The 11929-nt window shown below is 38.0% G+C and overlaps 1 non-coding gene across 1 annotated transcript; it reads right to left on the reverse strand.

The window, feature by feature from the left end:
• Window positions 1-4995: 4995 nt before the first annotated feature.
• LOC127746990 (small nucleolar RNA R71) lies at window positions 4996-5103 on the reverse strand. Its single transcript, XR_008008795.1, has one exon. It is a non-coding gene; the product is annotated as a small nucleolar RNA R71 (small nucleolar RNA).
• Window positions 5104-11929: the final 6826 nt, after the last annotated feature.

The following is an 11929-nucleotide window of genomic DNA, read 5'->3' on the forward strand; positions in this document are numbered from 1 at the left end:
AACATGAGCTCACAATAACGGTTAGAAAACCTTGTGGGGTTCTTCGCGCAGGTTTGCCCTTCTCTTGTTCATCAATATGAGTGATGCTTTTCACCCTTTTGGAGAGGGACTTAGCTTGTGGTGCATGATTTGCCTTAGTGGTTGACCTTTGAGGTGCCCTTTTTGTGGGCAGGTTTCTCGACGCCTTTTTCTTGCCCTTTTTTGTGGCCATCCTGAAAAAGGAAGGAAAAGAGAGAACATTAAACTCAAAGAGATAACACTTGGAGAATAACATGCAAGTGAGAAATAATGCTACAAAGGAATAGAGTGTCTTGAAGATATGACAACTGCATCATGTGAACAAGACAACAACATGATCATAGGGCATATCACTAGCATGGGATACAGGAGTAAGAGAGGCGTGCAAGTATAAGGCATGAGAAGAATAAGCTCAAGCATCACAAACAACACAAAGTAACATATGCAAGAAGGATAATAAGCACAAGAAAATCATGCACCTAGTCTAACTCCAAGACAATGAACCATACAATGGAATAAAGTGGAGTTAGAGAAAGTGGGATCAGAAATCTTGCAATATGTTATAAGGAAGCAAGTCATGGGTAATGAGCATAAGAATGGTAAATATGAAGCATAAAAGGCCCAATGCACATAAAGAAAAAACAAGTGTATGAGAAAGAAGCACTAAGTTAAAAGCATAATGTCAAATTGGAACCAAGAACTCAATGGTGCTTTTCAACAAACACTTGGTGCGCATCACCCAAATACCAAGCAAGTTAGGAAAAATTCAAAATGTAATATCCCAAAATGTCATACCAACATCAAAACAACAACACATAATCACAAAGGAGTTAAGAAATAACAAAACACCCCATCAATGCAAGAGATAACTCAAAGTTCAACATCCATAGAAAATATAAAAAAGAAGGAAAGCAAATTAACAAAAACAACTTAATCAAAATGCAACTAAGAAGAAATGGAAGAGAGTAATTGAATGCAACTACTAAGAGAAAAATGCAAACAAAAATAAAAGAGAAGGGAAAGGATAAAAACCTTAAGAAGAGGAACAAGGCAAAGTAGAGTACAAGTGAAGATAGGAAAAAATGAAGGAGGAAGAGAGAGGAGACAGAGAGTGTAGGACCGTTGGAGGTGGTGGTCGCCGGTGGTAGTGGGCGGAGGTAAGATGAAAGAAGAAAGGAAGAAGGAATGGAAGAAGGAAGTTAAATAAAGAAATCAAAATAGAGTGCGCAGCATATCAGTTGCGTTGGGCACGCGACGCATGCGTTCCGTCCACGCGTACGCGTGGATGGCTGATGAGCGGATAATTTATACGCTTTTTGGCATTGTTTTTATATATTTTTTAGTATGTTTTATTTACTTTTTAGTTTATTTTTAGTAGTTTTTAAGCAAAATTCACATTTCTGGACTTTACTATGAGTTTGTGTGTTTTTCTGTGATTTCAGGTATTTTCTGGCTGAAATTGAAGGACCTGAGCAAAAATCTGATTCAGAGGCTGACAAAGGACTGCTGATGCTGTTGGATTCTGACCTCCCTGCACTCGAAGTAGAATTTTTGCAGCTACAAAAATCCAAATGGCACGCTCTCAACTGCGTTGGAAAGTAGACATCCAGGAATTTCCATCAATATATAATAGTTCATACTTTGCCCGAGTTTAGATGACGCAAACTGGCGTTTAACGCCAGCTTTTTGCCCTATTCTGGCGTTAAACGCCAGAAACAAGTTGCAAAGCAGAGTTAAACGCACAGAAACAAGTTACAAACTGGCGTTCAACTCCAAGGAAGACCTCTACACGTGAAAGCTTCAATGCTCAGCCCAAGCACACACCAAGTGGGCCCGGAAGTGGATTTCTGCATCATTTACTCATTTCTGTACCCCTAGTAACTAGTCTAGTATAAATAGGACTTTTTACTATTGTATTTTCATCTTGGTATCTATCTTTGATCAGTTTATGCGATCTTAGACATTGGGAGCTGGCCTCATGGCCATGCCTAGACCTTCATCACTTATGTATTTTCAACGGTGCAGTTTTTACACACCATAGATTAAGGGTGTGGAGCTCTGCTGTTCCTCGAGTATTAATGCAATTACTACTGTTTTCTATTCAATTCATGCTTATTCTCATTCTAAGATATTCATTTGCACTTCAACCTGATGAATGTGATGATCTGTGACACTCATCACCATTCTCACTTATGAACGCGTGCCTGACAAACACTTCTGTTCTACCTGCAAAAGCTAGAGTGTGTATCTCTTGGATTCCTGGTCCACGACGCTTGGTTGCCTCTCCTAACAACAGTGCCTTCCATTCTGTGAGATCAGAGTCTTCGTGGTATAAGCTAGAATCCATTGGCAGCATTCTTGTGATCCGGAAAGTCTAAACCTTGTCTGTGGTATTCCGAGTAGGATCTTGGATGGGATGACTGTGACGAGCTTCAAACTCGCGACTGTAGGGCATGGTGACAGACGCAAAAGGATAGTAAATCCTATTCCTACACGATCGAGAACCAACAGCTGATTAGCCATGCGGGAAACCGAAGAGGACCCTTTTCACTGAGAGGATAGAAAGTAGCCATTGACAACGGTGACACTCTACATACAGCTTGCCATAGAAAGGAGTGTGAAGGATTGGATGAAGCTAGTAGGAAAGCAGAGATTCAAAAGGGACAAAGCATCTCCATACACTTATCTGAAATTCCCACCAATGATTTACATAAGTATCTTTATCTTTATTTTATGTTTTATTTATATTTTAATTATCAAAACTCCATAACCATTTTAATCCGCCTGACTGAGATTTTCAAGGTGACCATAGCTTGCTTCAGGCCGACAATCTCCGTGGGATCGACCCTTACTCACGTAAGGTTTATTACTTGGACGACCCGGTGCACTTGCTGGTTAGTTGTGCGATGTTGTGAAAAAGAGTGATATTACAATTGTGCGTACCAAGTTGTTGGCGTCATTGAGATCACAATTTCGTGCACCAAGTTTTTGGCACCTTTGCCGAGGATTGTTCGAGTTTGGACAACTGACGGTTCATCTTGTTGCTCAGATTAGGAAATTTTCTTCTTGTTTTAACCTTTATTTTATTTTCAAAAAAGTTTTCAAAAATCTTTCAAAAAATTTTCTTCTTTTTCGTTTTTCCAAAATATTTTATGTTTCTTGTTTGAGTCTTGAGTCAAATTTAAGTTTGGTGTCAATTGCATATTTTTAATTTTCTAAAAATTTTCGAAAAATTTCATACATTGCATTCTTCATGATCTTCAAGTTGTTCTTGACAAGTCTTATTGTTTGATCTTTACATTTTATTGTTTTGTGTGTTTTATTGTTTTTCATATGTATTTTTGAATTCTTAGAGTCTAAACATTAAAAATTTCTAAGTTTGGTGTCTTGCATGTTTTTCTTTTCTTGAAAATTTTTCAAAAATAAGTCTTGATGTTCATCTTGACATTCATAGTGTTCTTGCATGCATCATGTGTTTTGATTCATAATTTTTATGTTTTGAGTCATTTAGTTATTTTTCTCTCTCCTCATTAAAAATTCAAAAATAAAAAAATATCTTTCCCTTATTTATCTCATAAATTTCGAAATCTTTGGGTTGACTTAGTCAAAAAAAATTTTTAAAATAAGTTGTCTCTTATTAGTCAAGTCAAGATTTCATTTTTAAAAATCTTATCTTTTCAAATCTTTTTCAAAAAATCAAATATTTTTCATTTTTTCTTAATATTTTCGAAAATTTAAAAAATTAATTTTCAAAATCTTTTTCTTAATTTTATTTCATAATTTTTGAAAACTTTACTAACAATTAATGTGATTGATTCAAAAATTTGAAGTTTGTTACTTTTTTGTTAAGAAAGGTTCAATCTTTAAATACTAGAATCATATCTTTTAGTTTCTTGTTAGTCAAATAATCAATTTTAATTTTAAAAATCAAATCTTTCTAAATTTCTTTTTCAAATCTTTTTTCAAAATAAATTTCAATCATATCTTTTCAATCATATCTTTTTCAAACATATCTTTTTCAAATCATATTTTTTTCAAAATCAATTTCAAAATCTTTTCTAATTTCTTATCTTTTCAAAATTGATTTTCAAATATTTTTCAACTAACTAATTGATTTCTTTGTTTGTTTTACTATTTCTTATCTATTTCAGAACCACCTAACTACTTTTCTCTCTCTAATTTTCGAAAACCACCTTCCCTTTTTTCAAAAATCTTTTTACTTAACTAACTGTTTTAAATTCTACTTTTAATTTTATTTCTTCTCTTAATTTTTGAATTTTAACTAATAATTAAAATAAAAACAAAAGTAGTTTTCTTCTCTTTTAGTTAATATTCGAATTCCCTCTCTCTCTCATCTTTTCTTCTTCTACTCACATAAAGGAATATCTGTACTGTGACATAGAGGATTCCTCTTCTTTTCTGTTATCTTCTTTTTCATATGAGTAGGAGTAAGGACAAGGACATTCTTGTTGAAGCAGATCCTGAATCTGAAAGGACTCTGAAGAGGAAGTTAAGAGCAGTTAAAACACAACACTCTAAAAAGGACTTTACTGAAATTTTTGAAAAAAAGTATTGATGGCCGAACCCAATAACAATGGTAGAGGTGCAAAGAAGATGCTTGGTGACTTTACTGCACCAAATTCCAACTTACATGGAAGAAGCATCTCAATCCCTGCCATTGAAGCAAACAATTTTGAGCTAAAGCCTCAATTAGTTTCTCTGATGCAACAAAATTACAAGTTTTATGGACTTCCATCAGAAGACCCTTTTCAGTTCTTAACTAAATTCTTGCAGATCTGTGATACTGTTAAGACCAATGGGGTTGATTTCGAGGTCTAGAGGCTTATGCTTTTCCCTTTTGCTATAAGAGACAAAGCTAGAGTATGATTGGACTCTCAACCTAAAGATAGCCTGAACTCTTGGGATAAGCTGGTCACGGCTTTCTTAGCCAAGTTCTTTCCTCCTCAAAAGCTGAGTAAGCTTAGAGTGGATGTTCAAACCTTCAGACAGAAAGAAGGTGAATCCCTCTATGAAGCTTGGGAGAGATACAAGTAACTGACCAAAAAGTGTCCTTCTGACATGCTTTCAGAATGGACCATCCTGGATATATTCTAGGATGGTCTGTCTGAATTGTCTAAGATGTCATTGGACCATTCTGCAGGTGGATCTATTCACATGAAGAAAATGCCTGCAGAAGCTCAGGAACTCATTGACATGGTTGCAAATAACCAGTTCATGTATACTTTTGAAAGGAATCCTGTGAGTAATGGGACGCCTCAGAGGAAGGGAGTTCTTGAAATTGATGCTCTGAATGCCATATTGGCTCAGAATAAAATGTTGACTCAGCAAGTCAACATGATTTCTCAGAGTCTGAATGGATTGCAAAATGCATCCAACAGTACTAAAGAGGCATCTTCTGAAGAAGAAGCCTATGATCCTGAGAACCCTGCAATAGCAGAGGTGAATTACATGGGTGAAGCCTATGGAAACACCTATAATCCCTCATGGAGAAATCATCCAAATTTCTCTTGGAAGGATCAACAAAAGCCTCAACAAGGCTTTAATAATGGTGGAAGAAACAGGTTTAGCAATAGCGAGCCTTTTCTATCATCCTCTCAGCAACAGACAGAGAATTCTAAGCAAAGCCCCTATAGCTTAGCAAACATAGTCTCTGATATATCTAAGGCCACTCTAAGTTTCATGAATGAAAGAAGGTCCTCCATTAGAAATTTGGAGGCACAAGTGGGCCAATTGAGTAAAAGAGTCACTGAAACTCCTCCTAGTACTCTCCCAAGCAATACAGAAGAGAACCCAAAAAGAGAGTGCAAGGCCATAACCTTACTTGGTGTGGCCGAATGCACAAAGGAGGAGGAAGACATGAATCCCAGTAAGGAAGACCTCTTGGGATATCCTCTGGACAAAAAGGAGTTTCCAATTGAGGAATCTAAGGAATCTGAGGCTCACCTAGACCATAGAGATTCATTGAGCCTCCTTTTACCTTTCATGAGCTCTGATGACTATTCATCTTTTGAAGAAGATGAAGATATTGTTGAAGGGCAAGTTGCCCAGTATTTAGGAGCAATCATAAAGCTGAATGTCAAGCTATTTGGTAATGAGACTTAGGAGGATGATCCTCCATTACTCATTAATGAACTGAATACCTTGGTTCAGTATACTTTACCTCAAAAGAAATAGGATCCTGGTAAATTCCTAATTCCCTATACCATAGGCACCATGACCTTTGAGAAGGCTTTGTGTGACCTGGGGTCAATCATAAACTTAATGCCATTCTCTGTAATGGAGAAACTGGAAATTTTTGAGGTACAGGCTGACATATTTTCATTAGAGATGGCAGACAAATCCATGAAAAAGGCTTATGGACAGGTAGAGGACGTGCTAGTAAAGGTCAAAGGCCTTTACATCCCTGCTGATTTCATAATCTTAGACACTGGGAAGGATGAGGATGAATCCATCATCCTTGGAAGACCCTTCCTAGCCACAACAAAAGCTGTGATTGATGTGGACAGAGGAGAGTTGGTCCTTCAACTGAATGAGGACTACCTTATGTTTAAAACTCAAGGATCTCCCTCTATAACCATGGAGAGGAAGCAAGAAAAGCTTCTCTCACTGCAGAGTCAACCAAAGCCCCCACAGTTAAACTCTAAGTTTGGTGTTGGGAGGCCACAACCAAACTCTAAGTTTGGTGTTGAACCCCCACATTCAAACTCTAAGTTTGGTGTTGGGAGGTTCCAACAATGCTCTAAACATCTGTGAGGTTCTATGAGAGCTCACTGTCAAGCTATTGACATTAAAGAAGCACTTGTTCGGAGGCAACCCAATTTTTATTTACCTATGTTATTTCTTTTTTTTAGGTTGATGATCATGTGGAGCCACAAAAACAATTGCAAAAATTAAAAAAAATCAAAAACATCATTAAAAACAGCACACCCTGGAGGAAAGACTTACTAGCATTTAAACGCCAGTAAGGGTAGTAGAATGGGCATTTAACGCCCAGTCTGGCACAATTCTGGGCGTTAAACGCTAGAAACAAGCACCATACTGGCGTTAAACACCAGAAACATGTTGCAACCTGGCGTTTAACGCCAGGAAAGGAATAAAAGCTGGCGTTTAACGCCAGAAACAAACAGCAATCTGGCGTTAAATGCCAGGATTGCACATCAAGGGCATTTTGTACGCCTAATAGGAGCAGGGATGATACATCCTTGACCCCTCAGGATCTGTGGACCCCATAGGATCCCCACCTACCCTACCCCTCTCTCTCTCTCATTCACTAATCAAATCATATCCTCTTCCCTATATTCTCTTCACCAATTACCTCCATATCTCTTCCCCAAAAACCCCACCTACCTCACTTTAAAATTCAAACACTTTTTCCTCCCAAACCCAACCCTAATGACCAAAATCGAACCCTCCCCTCACCCCTATATAAACCCCTCACAACTCCTTCATATTCACACAACAGAAACACCTTTCCCTCCTCTTGGCCGAACCACCTATCTCCCTCTATCTCCTCTATTTTCTTCTTCTCCTCCTTCTTTCTTTCTTCTTTTGCTCGAGGATGAGCAAACCTTTTAAGTTTGGTGTGGTAAAAGCATTACTTTTTTGTTTTTCCATAACCATTTATGGCACCTAAGGCCGGAGAAACCTCTAGAAAGAGGAAAGGGAAGGCAAAAGCTTCCACCTCCGAGTCATGGGAGATGGAGAGATTGACGTGACAGAAATTGGCAAGTTAAGAATTTATTAGTAGGAATACGTTGCAACTACAATCCTTAACCAGCTGAAAATTCGCTTATCAATTTAAAAAGGGGTTGTCACAATATTAAAAATTAAAATACTGGGAGTATGAATCCCAGGTCGTCTCCCAACGAGTTGCAGAGAGATGTGGTATTTCATCAATCGGGTGTTTTAAAAAATGGTTGAGTTGGTAAATAGGAAATTAAAATAGAGAATTTAATTAATTCTAAATAAAAGCCTTGACTGGGGGTAGATTAGTTGAAAGCCATATTCTTGTTGAATTACTCTCAAGATTAATTAATAATTGGAAGTTACTCTGCTTAGTTAACCCTTACTAGGTAAAGGAAAGTCAAGCAAGTTGGAAATCAGTTTCTAGTCATAAGTCCTAATCCTCTCCCTTGGGAAGGACTAGAGTTAATGATTAGAGAGTGATTCAACAATAAACCCAATTGTAATTTCTCTCTTGAGTAGTTCAATTCAAGGGTTCCTTTCAATCATCCCCAATCAAGTCATGAAACTACTCACTCATCATAATTATAAAATTCACAAAATTAATGGTGAAAATAAAAGAAGACATGATAAATAATAATGAAAGGATTAAATGAAAATAAAAATAGTCTATATTAATAACTTGTAAGAATAAGTGATAAACCCATATTTCGTGAGTTCTTTTGTGCTTAATTTGAGTGATTTATATAATCCTTCATCCACTTATTCACATTAATTGCATGGTTTTACTTTCCCTTCCTTATTATGTCGTATTGTGAAAAACTTGTTTCCTAAGCTTTAAAAATTAATTATTTTAATTACCTTTATTTCCATTCGATGCTGTGATTAGTATGTTGAGTAGTTTCAGATTTTCTAAGGCGGAATGACTTAGAGGATGGAAAAGGAAACATACAAAAATGGAAGGAGAAAGCAAAATGGAGCTTTAAGGAAACTGGTGTTCACGCGATCGCATGGACGACGCAATCGCATGCCAGAAGCGAAGATTCAGCGACGCGGCCGCATGACTGACGCGACCGCGCGCCTTAAGCAGAACGCACATGACGTGGTCGCATGACTGACGCGACCGTGTGGCAAGGAAAAGCTCCGAATGACGCGACCGCGTGACCCACGCGGACGCGTGACAGATGCCACGCACCAGAAAATTACAGAACACGCCCCAGCGAGTTCTAAACCCCTTTTTGGCCTAAATCCAAGTCCAGAAAGCATAGACCAGAGGTTATAAAGTGGGGGAATGCATCCATTCATAAGAAGGCTTTTCATAATTTACATTTCCATGATTTAGATTTAGTTTTGAGAGAGGTTCTCTCCTCTATCTCTTAGGATTAGGATTAGGACTTCTCTTAGTTTTAGGAGTGACTCTCAATCCCAAGTTCTTTATTTTTATTTATTTTTCCAATTAAATTTATGAACTCTTTCATATTACAGATTACTCTTTTAAATTAATGCTATTTGAGATATTTCAGATCTATGATTGCTTTCTTTAATTTATGTTGTCGGTACTTATCCAAATTATTTTTATTCGAGTAGATAGTTTTCCTTTGGGCTTTGGTTAAATAACTGGCGACTCTTGAGTTATCAAACTCATTGTTAATTGAAAATTGGAATTCATCCACTTAACTTACCTTCATAGTTAGAGGTTAACAAAGTGGGAGAAAAATCCAATTCTCATCACAATTGATAAGGATAACTAGGAAAGGACCTCTAGTTCTTATACCTTGCCAAAGGTTTATTTTACAGCTATTATTATTTTATTTTACTTGTCATATAATATATTCGCACCTTACTTCCAAAACCCCAATTTTACCTTTTTCGTAGCCAATAATAAGAACATACCTCCCTACAATTCCTTGAGAAGACGACCCGAGGTTTAAATACTCGGTTATCAATTTTAAAGGGGTTTGTTACTTGTGACAACCAAAACGTTTGTATGAAAGGACTTTTGAAGGTTTAGAAACTATACTTGCAACGAAAATTTATCCGCAAATTTCTAGACCACGCAAAAGTTCTCTCATCAAAATGGTGCTGTTGCTGGGGGATTGCAAACGTGTGCCTTATTATTGGTTATTGTAAATATTTAAAAAACAATTTTCTTCTGCTTGTTTATTTATTTGTGTTTTTAATTTTTATTAATTACTATAAATTCTCACCCCTCTCGCTTTGAGTTTGGTTCTAACTTTGTTGAAGGAAATAGAAACCACAGCAGGAATATGCATCAAGGTCAGACCAATCAAGGATGGATGGAGCCAAGAAGATCTAATCAACCCTTTAGGCAACAACACCCTCCAAGATATCATGGATAATGACCATTCTACAATGCATACCCAACTGAAAGATATGGTGGACAACCTTGTAACTACGAACAAGTCCCACCCCGTGCCTATAGACCATCCTCTCAACATAACTTTGAACTGCCACACTCACAAGCCCCTTTCCACCATTTACCTCCATATGACCCCAATCCTTATTCACCACACCAGCCACCATATGAACCATACACAGAACCACCACCTCAATATACACCATCTCCTTATCATTATCAAGATGAACCACCTTCCTACCATGAACCCTTTCTCCCAACAAATAAGCCCTCCTATCCACCCCAAATCTCCTTGGAGAAAGCAATTGGTGATCTAAACTATACTATACAAGCTTTCGCCGCCCAAATCGGATTACCAAATCCCTTCAACAATCAACCCTCAAGCTCTAGTACACTTCCTTTTCAACCACAGAATAATCTCCCCATCCCATCACCACCATCCATGGAAGAGCACCCACATCCATCAATCCAAGAGCAAGATGATCCCAATTATGCTATTGATATGGAACAGCAAAGAAGGAATCATCTTCGCGAATCCATACTTCATAAAGAGCTAGAGGAGGCCCTATGGGTAAGGGTTGGGGAAACCCTTGAAGATGAAAGAATAGTTGAAAGGAGTTGTCATAGAAAGAAAAACATCGAGGATGAGTACGATTTTATACTTAAACAATTGGACAAAGCAGCAATTTTTAAAAAAGGAAGAAGTGGTTGCAGACTTAAAGATGCTGTACCTCCATTGGAAAGTCCAGTCACAAAGCTTCCTTCCACATTGTTTGATGTTGATGTTGAGAAGAGCGTACAACCTCCAAGGTAGATCATGGTTAAAGATTTTGTAGAGGTTGATCAAGAGGTAGAAGTTGTCAAAGAGCACAAGGGAGTGGAGCTTGAAATCACCTTGCCAAAGTTATTGGAGACCCCTCCCCCTAAGTTTCCATCATCCTTCACAATATTCAAGTGGGTAAAATTCATATCCCTTAGCTTTCTAATTCCACTTGAATATGGGCTACTGGAGACGGATGGTCAACTTAGAGCTCTTTGTGGCATTAAGAGCAAGAGGAAGATGGTTAGTGGTAAGAATTGTCCTGCAAGGTTCATTGTGGTAAGCCTTAAGTTTAGACGCAAAGGTTGGTGTAAAGCTCAATTGAATGGGTCTAGGAAGCTGTTTGGTAGCTGCAGTGAGAATTCAAATTACTTATCACCCGGCTGGAAAAATACAGATCCTGACAAAAATGGGTGTAAAAGCAAGGTTTGGGATCCTGGCATCTACTCTGACATTTGTCACCTCGGGAGCCTAAGAATCTGTTTGAAGCTACTTAAGAGCTTTACATGCCTAGTTTGGGACCCCGGAGGCTATTGGAAGTACAAACATTGGTGGGGATTCCTGGATCAGTACAAGCATAAACCACCATAACAGGAAGCTCACCAATTGTCCAACTTAAGGACTTTAACTAAAAGTGCTAGGTGGGAGAAAACCCACCATGGTATGATCGTTCCTTTTGCAATTTTAATTTTATTCAGTTTTATTTGTTTTTGAGTTTTATTTTATTTTATTGAACCTGGAATCATGCATAGCATTCACATTAAGCATTGTATTCTGCATACTACATAAAAAAAAGATGCCACGCGACGCGACCGCATCAGCGACGCGTCCGCGTCGCAAGGAGAGGGGAGAAAATAAAAATGAACAGAGAGTCACGCTGGAGCGTGGCTGGAGGCATGCCAGTGGCACAAATCGACCCACGCGACCGCGTCGCTGACGCGTCCGCGTCACATGGGCATAATGGCCTCCCACGCGACCGTGTGCCACACGCGGCCGCGTGCCCTGATTTT

This window comes from Arachis duranensis, chromosome 4 (genome assembly GCF_000817695.3).
Source record: "Arachis duranensis cultivar V14167 chromosome 4, aradu.V14167.gnm2.J7QH, whole genome shotgun sequence".
Lineage (NCBI taxonomy): Eukaryota > Viridiplantae > Streptophyta > Magnoliopsida > Fabales > Fabaceae > Arachis > Arachis duranensis.